Here is a 19,363-nt window from a genome sequence, read left to right on the forward strand (position 1 = left end):
TATCTCTCCCTGAAAGTGTATGGTGGGGACTGCGCTAACACCTTCTGTTTAAAAAGCAGCTATGGAGATATGGGCTTCCACTAGCCTCATAAAGTCTGGAAAGATTATTTTGATTACTCCCAGCGCTATTAAACATAAGACAATAATCTGAATAAAGATAAAAGAATTAAAGATATTTATTTTTCTAAATGAAATAAAAAGAGAATCTATAGGGGGGAGTGGCCTAGCCGCCATTAAAGATAGATGTGCTTTCTGGAGGCTCCTGCTACCGAGGAGATAAAGTCACTCTTACTCCCCCCATCCACGCTCCAACCCCCTGTAAATATATCCCCCTTCTCTGTGCCTGTCAGGGGCTAGTGTCTGTGGAGCCGGGAGGGGCTCTAGGCCTCTCTGCGGGTTGCGGCCTACCCCCCCCCCCCATTCAAACCGGGACCTCGAGTTACCAGCCGGCCCGACGGCCGCGCTGTGGTGCACCGCGGACCCTCCTGATCCCCACCGTGAATCGACGGAGCCCGGCCCGACCCCTCCTGCACTCACTGCTTTAGGAGCCGTCCTCTCCCTGCGGCTCCGGCTCCCTGTAGCGGCCGCAGCACTCCTCTCCCCTTGAACCGGAAGCACCTCCGCCATCTTGTGACTGGCGGCTCCGGTCATCGAGGCGGCTCCGGGAGCTGCGCTTCGCGGGGAACGGCGGCTCCTTCTCCTGGTGGACCCAGTGACCTCGTCCTTGCCCTGCTCTCTACCACCCGAGGCGGGGTCCGGTGGCGTCCGGATCGTGTGGCCTGGCCGGGAGCAGGGGCGGCGGTGTTTTCACGGAGCACCAGTCTACCTGGAGAAGTAAAGTAAAGTAAAATAATTTCCACCGTTGCCCCCTCCCCACTACCTCCCTGCCTCTAATCCCCCTTCTCCCCTGCACCCCGTGGACCCAGAGGAGACGAGCCGCGGAGCCGGGAGACCGAGTCACAGGTCTCTGCGGGTTGTGGCCTTTCCTGCTGAGAAAGCCGGGGCCTCGATTTGGCCTCCTACCTGGGATTCGAGCTCCGCGGCGGGATTCCTGGCCGGACGGAGCTGCGGGAGCAGCACGATCAGCCCACAAGCACCTCGCCTCTCCCCTCCATATGCACAGACCCTGCAGCCTGCCTCCAGCGACACCTGGACACAGAAGGGGGGCTGCCTCTGCCGGCCGGCAGGCACAGTGATGGACCTGAAGCTCTCTCTGCTTGGCTCCCCTGCATGGCGGTCATCTTCCCTCCCTGTTCAGGATCTCCTACTGCAGCTCTGCTTGTACTGGTAAGGAGTGGGGGCACTGACGGCATAAAGGAGCATACTGCAGGACACCTTTGATAGACCACTATTATGCTCTGGCCCACCGTGTTCATGCTCACGCTCCGAATATCTCTAGCCCGCTGACCGGCGCTAACCCCCGCCGACCTCCTGACGGTGCGGTAGGTCTGAAGTGCAGCACATTCTGTCTCCCTGCCGCTGTGCTCCTGCCGGGGGGGGACTGCCACTACTTGCAGAACCACTTCTCCATTCACAACCTAGTCCTGCTGCCAACACTGCTATATAGGGGGACACCACAACTCTCCTCCACCGCCCAAGGCTCGCTCTCCTTCTACCCTCATCCATCCTCCTCTCACCAGCTCTCCACTGCTGCACCAATTGCTGGCAATTGAAGGGGCATAGGCAGACCACGGAGTCGCCTCCATACAGCAACCCTCTATCCCGGTGTCTGCCTCCATACCAGGTGCTGCTGGGGCGCATACTGTGGGATTCTACTGCTCTACTGATCCTCCTCATAGTCCAGGACGCAGTTCCCACGCTTCGTGACAACCTATGTCCAAAGTCTAGCATTGCTTATGCCTCGTCAAGTTCCTCCTGATTCTGTAATTCACGGGCCAATTGGCCGAAGTAGGACACCTTGGCCCTCCTGTCTGTTCTGCTGCCCATTCCTCAGATATACAGTCACTCTGACAAGGTCTTACCCAGCTTCCACTGGAGTCACCATGCCCCACTAACTAATGCTTGGTAGTGTCCGCCAGTGGTTTGTTGTTTTGTTTTTTTTGTTTATGTTTTTTCTTTCTTCTCTCAGTCCCTTACCCTCATGCATCTAACGGAGTCATATTGACAGCGTCTGCTCTGTAGATTGCGCTACGACCTGACGTACGTGTACACCCCTCCCCTTTTTTTCTTTTTTTTTCCTTTTCATATAGTTTTTATACACACCTGGTCTTCTGATTGCCGACCATCATGAGTAGATCCACTGCTAATGCTAAGAAAAAAGCTGGAGGGGACATCTCACAACACTTCCATAAAAATGATAAATCCTCCTCCTCTTCAGATCCTCCCTCGCCCCGTCTCTCCCAAATGGACAAAGATGTGGTTGCCCTGCCTACTCCGTCAACGAAGGAGGACATTCTCGCCCTACGTTCTCTTATAATGGACTTTAAGGAATCCATGGAATCCAAGCTAGATAAAGCGGTTACCTCAATCAGGTCCGACCTCTCGTCAATGTCTTCTAGAACCTCGAAATTGGAGTCACGACAGGACTCCCTCCAAAAAGTTCAAACTGAGCTTATCAGGGACGTCGATCATATCATTCAAGACTTATTGTTATGATTCCAGCACTCCTGACCAAAGGAGATTTTATGACAAGGACCAGAGCGCTGGAATGGAATGCAGGTAACGGGAGCAGGAAAGACTAGTTGCCCCTGGCGCCCTAACTCTATTGTCTCACCCGTGCTATCGGAAATCCCCTGCGAGACTATGGTTTCTTGAGCCTCTGGCAGCCACGTTTGAAGGGCGGATTATGTCTGCCCAACTCCGGTGCCCCCCGGTCTTAGTGAGAGACAAAGGGAAATCCGAGGCAGGATGATAACAAGAGGACCTCTGACTGACAACAGGCCAGGGGCAACAAGCTAACTAACAAAACTTGAAGTATGTGCGGAAACCCGCCAGGGAAAAGGACAACCAAAATCCACTTGTCCAATACTCCTACCCAGCACCGCTGGATACCAGAGTGGACCTGTGGAAGCGGAACCCTCCGCGAAATGCTCCAAAACACAAATAATAAATAATAAAGCGGACAAGCCGCAACACACGGCAAAGCCACGACTCACGAACACCACTGGATGTTATACGGTGATAAGTCAGGACTCCAGGAATAAGATGACAACTTCCGAGTTCAGGACTTCCGAATACTGGAATGACCGGATACAGCAAGACTGGAAACAGACTCTCAGCAAACAGAGACAGCATGCAGGAAGCTATTACCGGCGTCTGTGAGAAGTCCTGAGAGTGCATATGAACAGGAGTCCTCCAATCCGGTGCTGACAGGGCTAATTACCTACATGCCGTGCAGCTGCCTTGCTGCACGGCCAGGAAACAGGTGTAGACTCATTAAACCCTGGACCCAGCAACGGGGAACGCGGTCCGTCAGTGGCGTCCCCGTTGCTAGGGTCCGTGCGGCTCAGTGCGCCCGGCGTCCAGCGTTGCCAGGGAGCCGGCGGCTGTCCACGTACGGCGTCCCTGGTTGCTAGGCGCTGGGCCGCACCGACGAGCGGACCCCGGCGCCTAACAGTACCCCCCCCTTGAGGAGGGGTCAAGGAACCCCTAAAGCCAGGCTTCCCAGGAAATTCCCGAAAAAATGCCCTCTTGAGCCTTGGGGCATGAAGATCCTTATCCAGGACCCAGGACCTTTTCTCTGGACCATAACCTCTCCAGTGAACCAGAAAATAAAGCCGGCCCCTGGACAACTTGGAATCGAGAACCTTCTCCACCAGGAACTCCTGTTGTCCCTGTACGTCCACTGGAGATCTTCCCTGAGAGATCTTCCGAGGAAATTTACTGGAAGAAATGTATGGCTTCAACAGGGAGCAATGAAACGTATTACCAATCCGAAGAGATTTTGGTAAACGTAACCGGAAAGCAACTGGGTTAACTTTTTTAATGATATGAAATGGTCCAATAAATTTGGGTCCCAACCTAGCTGAAGATTGTCGAAGTCTAATGTTACGAGTCGACAACCATACCCTATCTCCCACCTTAAAATTGCAAGGACGTCGGAGCCGGTCAGAAAATTTTTTCTCTCGAAAGGCCGCTTTTCTGAGAGCAAGGTGCACTTTTTTCCAAATGGCTCTGAGATGGGAGGTTAAGGTTAGTGAGGAAACTGAGGAATGTTGAAAAAAAGAATTAGCTCTGGGGTGAAAACCAAAAACTGAAAAGAATGGAGACACGTTGGTGGAGGAATGACAAGAATTATTGTAAGCAAACTCCGCCAATGGAAGAAACTCGGACCAATCATTCTGGAGTTTGGCTGAGTACAAACGCAAATACTGTTTCAATGATTGGTTAACTCGCTCGGTTTGCCCGTTGGACTGTGGGCGGTAACCGGATGTTAATGACAATCTCATCTTTAATGAAGCACAAAAACACTTCCAGAATTGTGCAATGAATTGTGGACCCCGATCAGAAACAATATCAGTGGGCAACCCATGAAGTCTGAAAATATGGCGGAGAAACAAAACTGCCAATCCTTGGGCAGATGGCAGTCGGGGAAGGGCAATGAAATGAGCCATCTTGCTAAAATGGTCCACTACCACCCAAATGACTCTGCATCCAGCTGAAAGGGGAAGGTCCACCACAAAATCCATGGAAATATGAGACCATGGCCTGAGAGGGACATTTAAGGGCATAAGTTGCCCGATAGGCAAGGAACGGGGAACCTTATGCTGTGCACAAACCTGACATGAAGAAACAAACTCCTTAACATCTTTAGAAAGACCAGGCCACCATACTGAGCGGGAGACTAACTCCAATGTCTTAGAGATCCCTGGATGCCCGGAAACTTTGTTATCATGGAACTCAGTCAAAACAGTAGCTCTCAAGAACTCAGGGACGTAAAGACGACCAGCAGGAGTATTTCCAGGAGCTTGGTGTTGAAGCTGTTTTAACTGGGTAAATAAATCTTGTGTGAGGCCTGCCCAAATGACTGAAGATGGAAGTATGGGAGTAACAGGACTGTTATCATGAACCGGAAGAAAACTGCGTGACAGAGCATCTGCCTTGGTATTCTTGGAACCTGGCCTGAAAGTTATAATAAATTTGAAACGGGTAAAGAACAAAGCCCAACGAGCCTGCCGGGCATTCAGCCGCTTAGCTGATTCGATGTATTGCAGATTCTTATGGTCAGTCAATACTGAAATGGTATGTGTTGCTCCCTCCAGCCAATGCCTCCACTCCTCGAAAGCCCATTTTATTGCCAGTAATTCCCGGTTACCAACGTCATAGTTGGATTCAGCGGAGGAGAATTTCCTGGACATAAAGGCACAAGGATGTAGTTCCAGAGACTCTGGATCCTTTTGAGATAGTATAGCCCCTACTCCAACCTCCGAGGCATCAACCTCCACAACGAAGGGCAATCCTGGATTGGGATGTCTGAGGACTGGAGCCGAGACAAAAGCTTGTTTCAAGGCCTGAAAGGACAACTCCGCTTCACGCGACCAGTTGGTAGGATCCGCTCCTTTCTTTGTCAGGGCCACAATGGGAGCAACCAGGTCGGAAAAAGAATGAATGAACCTCCTGTAATAATTCGCAAACCCTAAAAAGCGCTGAATCGCTTTTAAATTGGTGGGTTGCGCCCAACTAAGGATGGCCTGGAGCTTCTTTGGTTCCATGAAAAATCCCCGAGGGGAAATAATGTACCCTAAAAAAGATACCTCCGTGACATGAAACTCACATTTTTCCAGTTTGGCATATAGATGATTCTCACGTAACTTTTGAAGAACCTGACGCACCTGGGTAACATGTTGTTCAATAGAGTCAGAATAAATCAGGATGTCGTCTAAGTAAACGACCACGAATTTCCCTAGGAAGTAACGGAGCACATCGTTAATGAGGTCCTGGAAAACTGCTGGAGCGTTAGACAAGCCGAACGGCATCACTAGGTACTCGTAGTGACCCGACTGAGTACTGAAGGCTGTCTTCCACTCATCTCCGGACCTGATTCGGATGAGGTTATACGCTCCTCTTAGGTCAATTTTGGAAAAAATCACAGCCGAACGCAGCTGATCAAAGAGGACAGAAATCAGCGGCAGAGGACAAGTATTTTTAACTGAGATTTTATTTAGGGCTCTATAGTCAAGGCAAGGTCTGAGCGAGCCATCCTTTTTCTCCACAAAGAAGAAGCCAGCACTTAAAGGAGATTTAGATGGCCTAATAAATCCTTTCCCTAGGCTCTCTTTAACATAGTCATTCATGGCCGCAGTTTCTGGCCCGGATAAAGCATATAACCTTCCCTTTGGCAATGCGGCACCAGGAATTAGCTCAATGGCGCAATCATAAGGCCGATGGGGAGGCAGAATGTCTGCATTGCCCTTGGAGAACACATCAGCAAACTCCTGGTACTCCACGGGAATGAGTTCAGGAATGGCAGCAGCTATTCTGACTGGAAACGAAATACATTCCTTATCACAGAAGGCACCCCATTGAGAAATCTCCCCTGACCGCCAATCAATGGTGGGATTGTGAAAGGCCAGCCAAGGGTGACCCAGAACCACTGGAACTGCTGGGCAATGGGTAAGGAAGAACTCGATTTTTTCAGAATGAAGAGCTCCTACCGTAAGTAGTACAGGGGGTGTACAGAGGGAAATAACCCCATTGGACAGTGGACTCCCATCTAAGCCATGCATGGTGACACACCTACCCAAAGATAACTGAGGAATGCCTAAGGCCTTAGCCCAAGTTAAATCCATAAAGTTTCCTGCGGCTCCACTGTCGACAAAAGCCGACACCGAGGAACTGAGGCTGCCAAAGGAAACCTTAGCTGGGACTAAAAGGGAGTTATTCGAGGAGATAAGCTGCAGACCTAGGTGAACCCCATCACAATTCACCTGGTCAAGGCGTTTCCCGACTTATTCGGACAATTACGAGCAAAATGTCCCTTACCCCCACAGTACAAACAAAGACCAGAGTTTTGCCTTCTGGCTCTCTCTTCAGGAGACAACCGGGAGAGACCCATCTGCATGGGCTCCTCTATGTCCTCAGGGATGGAATATACACATGGAGATGACCTGACCGATGCTCCTTTTTCAGCCTTCCGCTCTCTGAGACGACGATCAATCTTAATAGAAAGCTCCATGAGTTTATCGAGAGTCTCAGGAGCGGGATACTGGAGGAGACTGTCTTTAATAGATTCTGATAAGCCGAGGCGAAACTGACTGCGCAGGGCTGGGTCATTCCAGCCACAGTCGTTCGACCACCGGCGAAACTCTGTACAATAAACCTCTGCAGGATTCCTACCCTGTCTGAGAGCGCGCAACTGACCTTCAGCGGATGCCTCTCTATCAGGGTCATCATATAATAGTCCTAAAGACCCAAAAAAAGCGTCTACTGACAATAACACCGGATCATCTGCTTTTAAACCAAATGCCCAAGTCTGGGGATCCCCCTGGAGCAAAGAAATAATAATCCCGACCCGCTGAGATTCAGTACCCGAGGAGATCGGTCTTAAACGAAAATAAAGTTTACAGGATTCTTTAAAATTAAAAAACTCTTTTCTATCACCAGAAAAACGGTCAGGCAAATGCATTTTTGGTTCAGAAACTACCCTCGGGGAAGTTCGTAAAAGATCTTCCTGCGACTTCACCCGAAGGGAAAGATCCTGAACCATCTGAGTAAGTTCTTGAATCTGACTGACTAAGAGCTGACCAGGATTTGGTCCTAACCCTGTTGGATTCATGAGGCCGACAATTTACAAAAACTGAATAAGAAAAAATTAAACTCCGTTTAATTTTAAGTTTTGGTATGGCCGGTAATAATGTTATGATTCCAGCACTCCTGACCAAAGGAGATTTTATGACAAGGACCAGAGCGCTGGAATGGAATGCAGGTAACGGGAGCAGGAAAGACTAGTTGCCCCTGGCGCCCTAACTCTATTGTCTCACCCGTGCTATCGGAAATCCCCTGCGAGACTATGGTTTCTTGAGCCCCTGGCAGCCACGTTTGAAGGGCGGATTATGTCTGCCCAACTCCGGTGCCCCCCGGTCTTAGTGAGAGACAAAGGGAAATCCGAGGCAGGATGATAACAAGAGGACCTCTGACTGACAACAGGCCTGGGGCAACAAGCTAACTAACAAAACTTGAAGTATGTGCGGAAACCCGCCAGGGAAAAGGACAACCAAAATCCACTTGTCCAATACTCCTACCCAGCACCGCTGGATACCAGAGTGGACCTGTGGAAGCGGAACCCTCCGCGAAATGCTCCAAAACACAAATAATAAATAATAAAGCGGACAAGCCGCAACACACGGCAAAGCCGCGACTCACGAACACCACTGGATGTTATACGGTGATAAGTCAGGACTCCAGGAATAAGATGACAACTTCCGAGTTCAGGACTTCCGAATACTGGAATGACCGGATACAGCAAGACTGGAAACAGACTCTCAGCAAACAGAGACAGCATGCAGGAAGCTATTACCAGCGTCTGTGAGAAGTCCTGAGAGTGCATATGAACAGGAGTCCTCCAATCCGGTGCTGACAGGGCTAATTACCTACATGCCGTGCAGCTGCCTTGCTGCACGGCCAGGAAACAGGTGTAGACTCATTAAACCCTGGACCCAGCAACGGGGAACGCGGTCCGTCAGTGGCGTCCCCGTTGCTAGGGTCTGTGCGACTCAGTGCGCCCGGCGTCCAGCGTTGCCAGGGAGCCAGCGGCTGTCCACGTACGGCGTCCCTGGTTGCTAGGCGCCGGGCCGCACCGACGAGCGGACCCCGGTGCCTAACACTTATCAGATTTACGGACCAAGGCCCTCATTCTGAGTTGTTCGCTCGGTAATTTTCTTCGCATCGCAGCGATTTTCCGCTAATTGCGCATGCGCAATGTTCGCACTGCGACTGCGCCAAGTCAATTTGCTAAGAAGTTTGGTATTTTACTCACGGCATTACGAGGTTTTTTCTTCGTTCTGGTGATCGGAGTGTGATTGGCAGGAAGTGGGTGTTTCTGGGTGGAAACTGGCCGTTTTATGGGAATGTGTGAAAAAACGCTGCCGTTTCTGGGAAAAACGCGTGAGTGGATGAAGAAACGGGGGAGTGTCTGGGCGAACGCTGGGTGTGTTTGTGACGTCAAACCAGGAACGACAAGCACTGAACTGATCGCACTGGAAGAGTAAGTCTCGAGCTACTCAGAAACTGCACAGAAAAATCTTTTCGCAATATTGCGAATACTTCGTTCGCAATTCTGCTAAGCTAAGATTCACTCCCAGAGGGCGGCGGCTTAGCGTGTGCACTGCTGCGAAAAGCGGCTAGCGAGCGAACAACTCGGAATGAGGGCCCAAGAGCGAAGACTTGGAGAACCGGGAAAGGAGATGCAATCTCCGGATACGCAACATACCAGAATCAGTCCCCCCAGCAGACCTTGAAGCATACCTTCACAAATTTTTCTCCTATGTCGTCCCTGACATCGGTCTACGGCAACTTAATCTAGAGAGGGCTCATAGAGCTCTAAGACCTAAGCCACATGAAGGTGATCCCCCAAGAGATGTCGTTATACGCTTTCTCAGCTTCAAGGACAAAGAATTGGTTCTTCATCCGACTAGAGGAAAACCGCACATACTATTCGAAAATGCTAAACTGCAGTTTTATCAAGATCTCGCCCCATCCACGATCATCAAAAGAAGAGAACTTAGGGACCTGACGAGCGCTCTCCGCACTCGCGGTATTCGTTATTGCTGGGGCTTTCCTTTCAAACTGCTCATCGATCTCAATGGAAAGACAGTAGTCATCAGAGATCCCACTGAAGGGAAGGACTTCTTGGCCCACTTAGAGGACTCTGGTCCCCCCCTGCGAGTCATTCCAACCTGTAATTGAATGTTCTACTCTCATGGCCCGAAACTGGTCGGGTTCTACTCCTGAGACTGTCATTTTGATCTCGCAAGTATCCGTTCAAATTTCATACCTTACTATGTCTGTAACTCCGAGCTAAGTTGTGTTTGTTTTTTGGCAAGTCTTGCCCCCTCGGTTGCGCCCTGGGTGTGCGGGTGAGGAGCTTCTTTTCTCCTCCCGCGTACCTTTATGGGGGTGCCTGATGGGTCACGCGGTTTGCACCATTCCACACAGTCTAAAGCGACTTGTTATTGTTTACTTATTTACTGTTACAGTACTGCTTCTAATAGGATACTTGCTCTGCCTGATACTCTCTGGTTGTTTTTGTTCACCCGTTCTCGGCCATAACAAATGTATTGCTGTTGTGTTCCTTTTTTTTTTTTTCTATCCTCATTGATGCCTAGGGTGGGCTGCTTATGTTTTCTACCTTTATTAAACCGCAAGGTGCCTATTGTCCTCCTTACTGGGCGATGACTCGCCTTGATTCCCCCCGAAGCACCCCGAGGATGTTTACCATGTTATGTAAGTCTTTAGGTCTAGGTCGTTGTTTTTTCTTGACTACTTCAAAGCGATTATTTCTAGTTTTACGTGATATATTCAATACTTTATGTATATGCTATGTAGGACTTATGTTCTAATATATATGTGTGTACGTATATATGTACAATTTTTTTTCTCCTCCTCTTCCTAAGAAACCACTGGTGGGACATGACCCTCACCACTTTAACTTTTTTACCCTCACTTACTTGCTTTCCTCGCTCTACTGCTATAGGTGTTTTACCTTTACACTTTCTCCCCATTCCCCCTTGAGGTGACCCAAGGGAAAATCGGTTTCACCTCAAATTGGACCGCTTTGGTCCCAACATCTGTGTGCTTATTCCTCCGCTGGACGTGAGGATTCTCCACGCAGACTCTCCCTGTTCTCACCCCCATATCTCTCAGTGTATCTTCTACTCTTCCTAGTCCCTGACAGGTCGGGTGCTCTAATCCCCCCCCCTCCTTTTTGTTTATTTATTTTTTATTTTTTTCTCTCGCCTTTCTTTCTGAACCTCGGACACCATGTCTCTAACTCTAGCGTCCATGAACGTCAAGGGATAAATACTCCCCAAAAACACTCCTCACTGTTCAGGTCCTTACAAACCCTTCGTTCGGGAATAGTTTTTATTCAAGAGACACATTTCAAAGCCACCTCTCACCCATCCCTGGAATCTAAAAGATATCCTACTGTTTTCTACTCCTCTAGCCAAACTAAACATAATGGAGTGGCGATCATGCTTCACAATAAAATCCCATTTACCCTTGATTCTGTTCACGAGGACTCTGATGGGCGTTATATTATTCTGATTGGTAAATTGGGTTATTTGGAATGTACAATAGCTAACCTATACGCACCGAACTCTGGCCAAGCTTCTTTTTTTAATTCTTTTTTTTTTCACATAACTAACTAAGATTAGAAAGGGCTACCTACTTCTAGGAGGTGACTTTAATGCAGTCCTCAACAATTCTTTGGATAGGTCCTCCTCCACGCCCCCAGCACAAACCAGCTCTTCAAGCCGTTCCCTAAATAAACACGTCACAGAGTCTGGTCTTTTCGATGTTTGGAGAGCCCTCAACCCCACCTCTCGGGACTATACATTTTTTTCAACGCCACATCACACTTATTCCCGAATAGATCTTTCTTTGTTGTGCCTTAGTAGCTACACATATCGTAGGCTCCACTATAGTCTCCAACCCGTGGTCAGATCACTCCATTGGGACTGCCTCCTTTGACTTTCTAGATATCCCTATATCTCGCCCTCCGTGGCGTTTGAATGAAACATTACTGAAAATCCTGCAATTTCAAGACAAGATTAACTCTGCCATAACAGATTATTTCTCTCTTAATAATGTTGACCCTCCCTGTTCTCCCTTGGTCTGGGAAGCACACAAGTCTGTTATTAGAGGCCACATAATTAGCTATGCCTCACATAGAAATAGAGAATACAAATTAAAGCTGAAAACCCTCACGGACGAGGTTCACACTTTAGAAACCCAACATAAACGGTGCCCTACCCGAGTTCTATTTAATCAACTTACTGTTGCTAGGGTTGCACTGAACGCATTGTTAACCAAAAAAAACAGAGAAATCTCTACGCTGGCTTCAGCATTTTATGAAAAAAGCAACAAAGCTGATACCTTTTTAGCCAACAGACTTAAAGCTAGGAAAGCTCAGACGGCTATTAAAGCCCTGAAAGATGATACGGGGACTCTTCAGTACAACCCGTCTGTTATCAACTCCCTCTTTAAAACATACTATGAAAAATTGTATAACACCTCGGTTTCCCCAAACACCTTACCCCCGGGTACTCCCTCGAGCTCAGATTTTCTCACTTCCTGTGACCTTCCTCGCGTGGATTCGGAGACTTAGCTGGGCTTGGATAGACCCATCACTGATGATGAAGTAAAGTTAGCCCTCCAATCACAAAAACCTTCTAAAGCCCCGGGACCAGATGGTTTTCCAATGTCCTATTATAAGATTTTTCAGTCGACTTTGGTCCCTCATCTCTCCCAAATGTTTAATCTGGTTCTAGAAGTGTCACCCTTTCATTACCAAACTATTAGGGCCACGATTACAGTTATTCCCAAGCCTGGCAAAGACTCTCAATCCGTCACTAATTACCATCCCATTTCACTCCTCAACACTGATTTGAAAATCTTTGCTAAAATCCTGGCCACTCGACTTAACCCAATTCTTCCTTCCCTGATTGACCCTGATCAAGTGGGTTTTGTCCCCTCCAGGCAGGCACTGGACAATACTAGAAGAACTGTTGATGTTATCCAACACATTAACGCTACCAAACTACCTTCTCTAGTGCTCGCCTTGGACGCGGAGAAAGCCTTCGATAGGGTTTCATGGCCATTTTTGCACCAAACCCTTATGCAGTTCAGTCTTCGAGGGAAATTCCTACAAGCTATACAGGCCTTATATCATACTCCATCTGCTGCGGTCCACGCAGGTGGACTTTTGTCTGATCCCTTCTCTGTTACCAATGGAACCAGGCAAGGGTGCCCTTTGTCACCTCTCATATTTGCACTTATCATCGAACCTCTTGCATCTCACATCCGTGCCAACCCCGACATATCAGGTGTATCAATTAATTGCTCTCAATACACCCTTTCCTTATTCGCGGATGACATTCTCTTAACACTAACCAACCCACTCATCTCCCTTCCAAACCTCTTCCGCGAACTCAACACATATGGCGGTCTTTCAGGTTACAAAATAAATCACTCAAAATCTGAGGCGCTTCCTCTCCATATTCCAGGTGCTGCTAAAAACCTATTGCAATCTAATTTTTCATTCTCATGGCGAAATAAGTCATTGCAATATTTAGGTGTTCAAATAACAAAGTCGTATGGCTCACTTTATCGCGCTAACTACCCCTCACTTTTCAGGTCGATTCACAATGATCTTCAGCTCTGACGGTCCTATTTCCTGTCCTGGATCGGTCGCATCAATGCAATAAAAATGAACGTGCTCCCAAGGCTGCTATCTCTTTTTCAAACACTCCCTATACGGGTTCCGTCTCATACTCTGCAGGCCCTTCAATCATCGTTCGGTAAATTTGTCTGGAACCACAAAAAAGCGCGAATAAGGCTTGATATTCTGGCTAAACACACACAAAATGGGGGACTTGGTCTACCCATACTCCAACGTTACTATGATGCGGCCAGTCTTAGTCAGATGATTGCATGGCATTCCCCTCGACACACTAAACGATGGGTCGACCTGGAAAGTGACTTGGCTGCTGTTCCTTCGATTTCTTATTTACCGTGGCTGCACCACACACATTATGCCCAAGCTATTGCTTCCTCTCCTTCGGCAGGGCTAACTTTGCAACACTGGGTGTCACTTAATAAGAGGTTGAAGTTAGCCACTTCCCCGTCCCCTCTAACCCCTCTTTGGTTTAACCCCGCCTTCCCACATGGACTTTCGCCCGCGATGGCTCTTCCCTGGACCTCATTGGGGATCACGCGAGTTCATCACATTGTGGACAGGCACGCTCTAAAGTCTTTTGCGGATTAACAAGAAAAATTCGGAATTCCTAATTCTCTGCATTTTCAGTACTTACAAATTTGTCACTTTATATCATCTCTCCACCTATCGTACCTATTGCAAATTCCGACCCCCCTAGAAAGATTTTGCATGTACAACTCTAACGATAAGGGGGCTATCTCATTTTTATATAAATCTATTTTGACTTTAGACCCCCCCCCCCCTTGAACCTCATGAACAGAATTGGGAAACGGATTTAGGGTTACATCTGGCAACAGAGGAATGGAACTTAATCCGTACAGCGATATCTAAATGTTCCATAAGTGTGGCCATACATGAAAATGCATACAAGGTCTATACCAGATGGTACTTAGTACCTGAGAAACTTCATCGCATTTATCCAAATACATCTAATTTATGCTGAAGACATTGTGGGGAAGTGGGCTCATTCTACCACATCTGGTGGTCATGCCCTGTGATTACCCGTTATTGGGGTATGGTTAGGTCCCTTATTAATGCCCTTGTTGAGCCCACGACACCCCCTTCTCCAGTGAACTTACTACTCTGTGCCCCAATAGACAATGTCTCCATTGAAACGAACAAATTGATTCTCCATATCTCGGGCGCGGCTAAATACCAGATAGCGCGTAATTGGAAAGCTGCTACAGCCCCTGACAAACAGGAGCTACTGAACAGAATCTGGTTCATTTCAAGGATGGAATACATAACCAGCCTACAAAATAATACGGTACTAAAGTTTCACTCCATATGGCTCCCTTGGTATAGGCTTCACAATACCCCTCTTCCAGGTCTTGGTTAAGGCTTTGACTCCTTCCCGCTCTCTCCACCCCCTCTTTTTTTTTTTTTTTACCCCGACCTGTTGGGGACCTTCTCTTTTCATCTTTCACCGTTACCCTTCCTCTCCTACTCTTCCCTACTTTCCCCTATTCCCCCACTCCTCCAGCTTATAGTCTTTCTCTGAGTTATGTTTATAGTTGTTTTTCAACAAATTTTCTAGACACCTTTTACCTACCTTTCGCTAAGAAAAAATATTAGCTGACAAGGTCTCTTTATAGTTTGATTATTATTGTTTATATGATAGTGGCTTTTTTTGGTTCACTTTTTGTATGTACATTTTCTTTTTTATACAGAGATGTCTTACTTGACGATGCATGTGTGCATGCTTGTGTGGGTGTATGTGTGTGTGCGCGTACGTGTGCGTGTGCACGCATCCACCTTCCTTTTTTTTCTCTCTTTCTTATTATTGTACGCATGTATTGAATCAATTACTCACTTACTCCTGGCATTTGTTTGCTACCCTTTGACCCTTAGCTGTCATCTCTGTAACCGTTTGTAACCGTTTGTATTTTCAATAAAAATGTAAGTGTGCTCTTAATACCGGTATACATACATAAATGACACAGGACAAACATATAAGATTAAATCGAGAGGTATGAATCCTGCTGTATTGGTAGAGGAGCTTATGCGATTTATTCTACCAAAATAGCATGTAAGGTGCTTAATGATTGTAACTCCTATTTGGTACTGTGTCCAAAAAAGTGCTTAAATGTATCTAATCCTTGATACAAAGTACAGTCTCTCCAGCCAGGGTCTTTAACCAGTGATTAGACAGTACTAGTCAATATGGATCTCTAGTTTTCCTACCTTGTAATTTTTCTTCCTGAAGTCATCCATCAATTTGAAGGTTTGTATTTCGCAGTCTTCTTTCCTTGAACAGTTTCTTTCGATTCTCCTCATTTGCCCTTTCGGGATGTTTGAAAGCCACTGAGGGTGATGGTTGCTTCTTTCATCAAGGTAATTATTACAGTCAACAGGTTTGATGTATGTTTTGGATTCAATGACATTGTTCTGGATGAAAAGGAGGAATAAGAAGACGGGACTATGGATCATCTGGCATCCTGATGAAGCCTGTGCTGTACAGGCAAAACGCGTCGATCGCAGAACAACGGATTGGACACACGTTATTGAACACACTGACCACTGTTGTGGATTCAACTTGTCTGCCGGCAGACACCTGTTTCCTTTCAACCTATACAAGACTCTTACAGCGGCAAACGGACCACCAGTGGGACTTACAAATAGCGGTGAGTGAACTTTTGGATCTCATCCATATTGACTAGTACTGTCTAATCACTGGTTAAAGACCCTGGCTGGAGAGACTGTACTTTGTATCAAGGATTGGATACATTTAAGCACTTTTTTGGACACAGTACCAAATAGGAGTCACAATCATTAAGCACCTTACATGCTATTTTGGTAGAATAAACCGCATATGCATCTCTACCAATACAGCAGGATTCATACCTCTCGATTTAATCTTATATGTTTGTCCTGTGTCATTTATGTATGTATACCGGTATTAGGAGCACACTTACATTTTTTAACAAGTTAATCTTTCCTTGAGTTATTAAACATATTGAAGTGTAATCATCCTTTTATGAGCTTTCACATCAATCACACACTGCATATAGAATTAATTAACTCTTCTAATCATTGTATTTCAAAAATTGGATACCTATAGATTCTCTTTTTATTTCATTTAGAAAAATAAATATCTTTAATTCTTTTATCTTTATTCGTATTATTGTCTTTTGTCTAATAGCACTGGGAGTAACCAAAACAATCTCTCCCCTATCTCTCCCTCTTCCCCTCCATCTATCTCATATATCCTCCCCATCTGTGTCACTGTCACATGTATCTCCCTCCCCCCTCTTCTACCTGACCCTCTCTCCCCCATCCCTCACTCTGATCTCTGTCTTCCTACCATCTCTCATATCTTCCTCCCATCTGTTTCTCTCATTTGTGTCCCCTACCTCCTCATACTGTATCTCTTTCTTTTCTGACCAGCCATCTGTATCTCTCTCACATCTATTGTCTTTCCCCTTGTCTCTTCCTTATTCCTGTCCCCTTTTCACCTAATTTCTTTGAATGTAATTTCTGGCTCCCTCCACCTCCCATGTCACCACCTTCCTGCAGGTGAAGGGGCTGAAGGTGTGAATGGGTGCATATGTGGGGGGCGAGCCAAGTGTATGGTGAGTAAGGTGAAATAGTGGCACCTCTTTGCACCTACAAGAGGTTACAGACCTTCATTCTGCTTTAACTACTCCAGCGCGCGCGCGTGTGTGTGTGTGTGTGTGTGTGTGTTGGGGTGGGGTGCCTATTTCATCCTGTCCCTAGCAGCAGCCAATGAGAGCCCTGAGATGTGCTGGACCTTCCCACTTCTCTTGTGTGCAACTGTGGAGACAGACTTCTAAGGTGACTATACTGTATAATAGTATTTTGTTAGATTTTATGTTTACACAAATCAACATAATGGTACAGTACATATATCTCCACCACTAACTCACCTACTGTACATAGCAACTCATTATATTAATTCATATTTGCACATTATCATTTGGGACCAGTGTGCTATTTTATCACCGAAACAGTGCCACTATAATTTCCATGGCAAATGAACCAAAAATCATCAATTTGTAAACAGTCGGTTTAGTATTAGAAAGATCCTGTGATATTGAAAAATTCTTCAGTATGTTGCAAAAAGTGAAGAATTGGGCTTCTTGTTTGCTTTTAGGAGACAGCAGATATTTATTTTACAGTTTATTTTTAAGCTATCCCTGTAAAGTAAGAACACAGAAGTCATGACAGTTTCACGATCGGTGTGTAAGAGATGGAGGGGGGAATCTGAATCTGCTCTGTGAGCTGTGGTTAGAAAAGAAATCTCAGCGTAACTCTGCAAATATAATGGCCCTCATTCCGAGTTGATCGGTCGCAATGCGAATGTAGCAGAGTTACACACGCTAAGCCGCCGCCTACTGGGAGTGTATCTTAGCTTCTTAAAAGTGCGACCGAAGTAATCGCAATATTGCGATCACAAACCTCGTAGCAGTTTTGGAGTAGCTTCAGACTTACTCTGCCTGTGCGATCAGTTCAGTGCTTGTCGTTCCTGGTTGACGTCACAAACACACCCAGCGTTCGCCCAGGCACTCCCACCGTTTCTCCGGCCACTCCTGCGTTTTTTCCGGAAACGGTAGCGTTTTCAGCCACACGCCCCTGAAACGCCGTGTTTCCGCCCAGTAACACCCATTTCCTGTCAATCACATTACGATCGCCGGAGCGATGAAAAAGCCGTGAGTAAAATTACTTTATACATAGCAAAGTCACTTGGCGCAGTCGCAGTGCGAACATTGCGCATGCGTACTAAGCGGATTTTCATTGCGATGCGATGAAAAATACCGAGCGAACAACTCGGAATGAGGGCCAATGTTTTGCAACTGCAGTTGACAGACACATTTAGAATTTTAATATCCTAAAGTAAAGCATTATATTTTTCTGTATAAAAAAATCGTTCACATATGTTTATAATTAGAAGTATATTAAATTCAGGAGAGAATTGTGGCTAATTTTTGTAAAATGATGACTAAACAATAAAAAAATAGAAGAACAGAATTAATTACAGAAAAAATAAGATTGCATGATACAGGGACATCTTAAGCGTGGAGGGGGCCCGTGTGCAGACTCCGGGTGGGCCCCCTCCTCTCCACGACGCTCTAGGCTCCGACACTGTGCCGGAGCCTACTGCGCATGCGCAGGTCTCCAGAAACATGGCGCCCGCCATGTTCTGGAGACAAAATTTAAAGTTCGCATGCGCAGCAGCCATTTTGGAGTGGATTTTGTGCTTGACGGAGGTGGCTGAAGCATCCGACGCTGAACTCCAGAGAGGTGAGTACTAAAATATGGGTGCAATGTGTGCGGTGTAGGGCCCCCCTGGACCCAGGGGCCCATGTGCACCATACACATTGCACCCATTATAGAAAAGCCAATGGCATGATGGGTGATTTACCTATTTTTTCTTAGGAAATGATACTTGGTAATATTTGAAAGGGAAAGTTGAGAGTAGTATATTTGAAAGCGTAAATCAGAATATACAAACAATGAAACTCCTGCATTCTAAGTAAAAGATTTTGTTAATAAAATTGTGTTAGAAATTTGTGTTCAAAAGTTATTATTTATTAATAGTAAAGTCTACAATGCGATCAATCCCAAACTTTGTTTCAAAAACGACTTTTTATGGACACAATTTACTAACACAACTTCTTTAACAAAATGTTTCACCTAGAGGCCAGGTTTACATAGAAAGTTAGAAACACATAGAAAGAGAATTTGGTGGCAGATAACAACCACTCTTATCTGCCCTAAACACATGTACATGCACACACTAGTGGCGCAAATCTCGTAGTCCTAGCAACTTCCTCACATATAAGAATAGGGCTTAAAGTGGTCCTGGATAGGTGGTGGAACTTATTTCCTCCGCCTCCTACACCCTCCTCCATTAGGCGGAGCTAGGGCCACTATTAATATTTTTGCCACCCCCCTGCAATCTATAAATTGGTGCCCTATCTCCCATACGTTATAAATGCCAGTGGT

Source organism: Pseudophryne corroboree, chromosome 1, assembly GCF_028390025.1.
Source record: "Pseudophryne corroboree isolate aPseCor3 chromosome 1, aPseCor3.hap2, whole genome shotgun sequence".
NCBI classification, from domain to species: Eukaryota; Metazoa; Chordata; class Amphibia; order Anura; family Myobatrachidae; genus Pseudophryne; species Pseudophryne corroboree.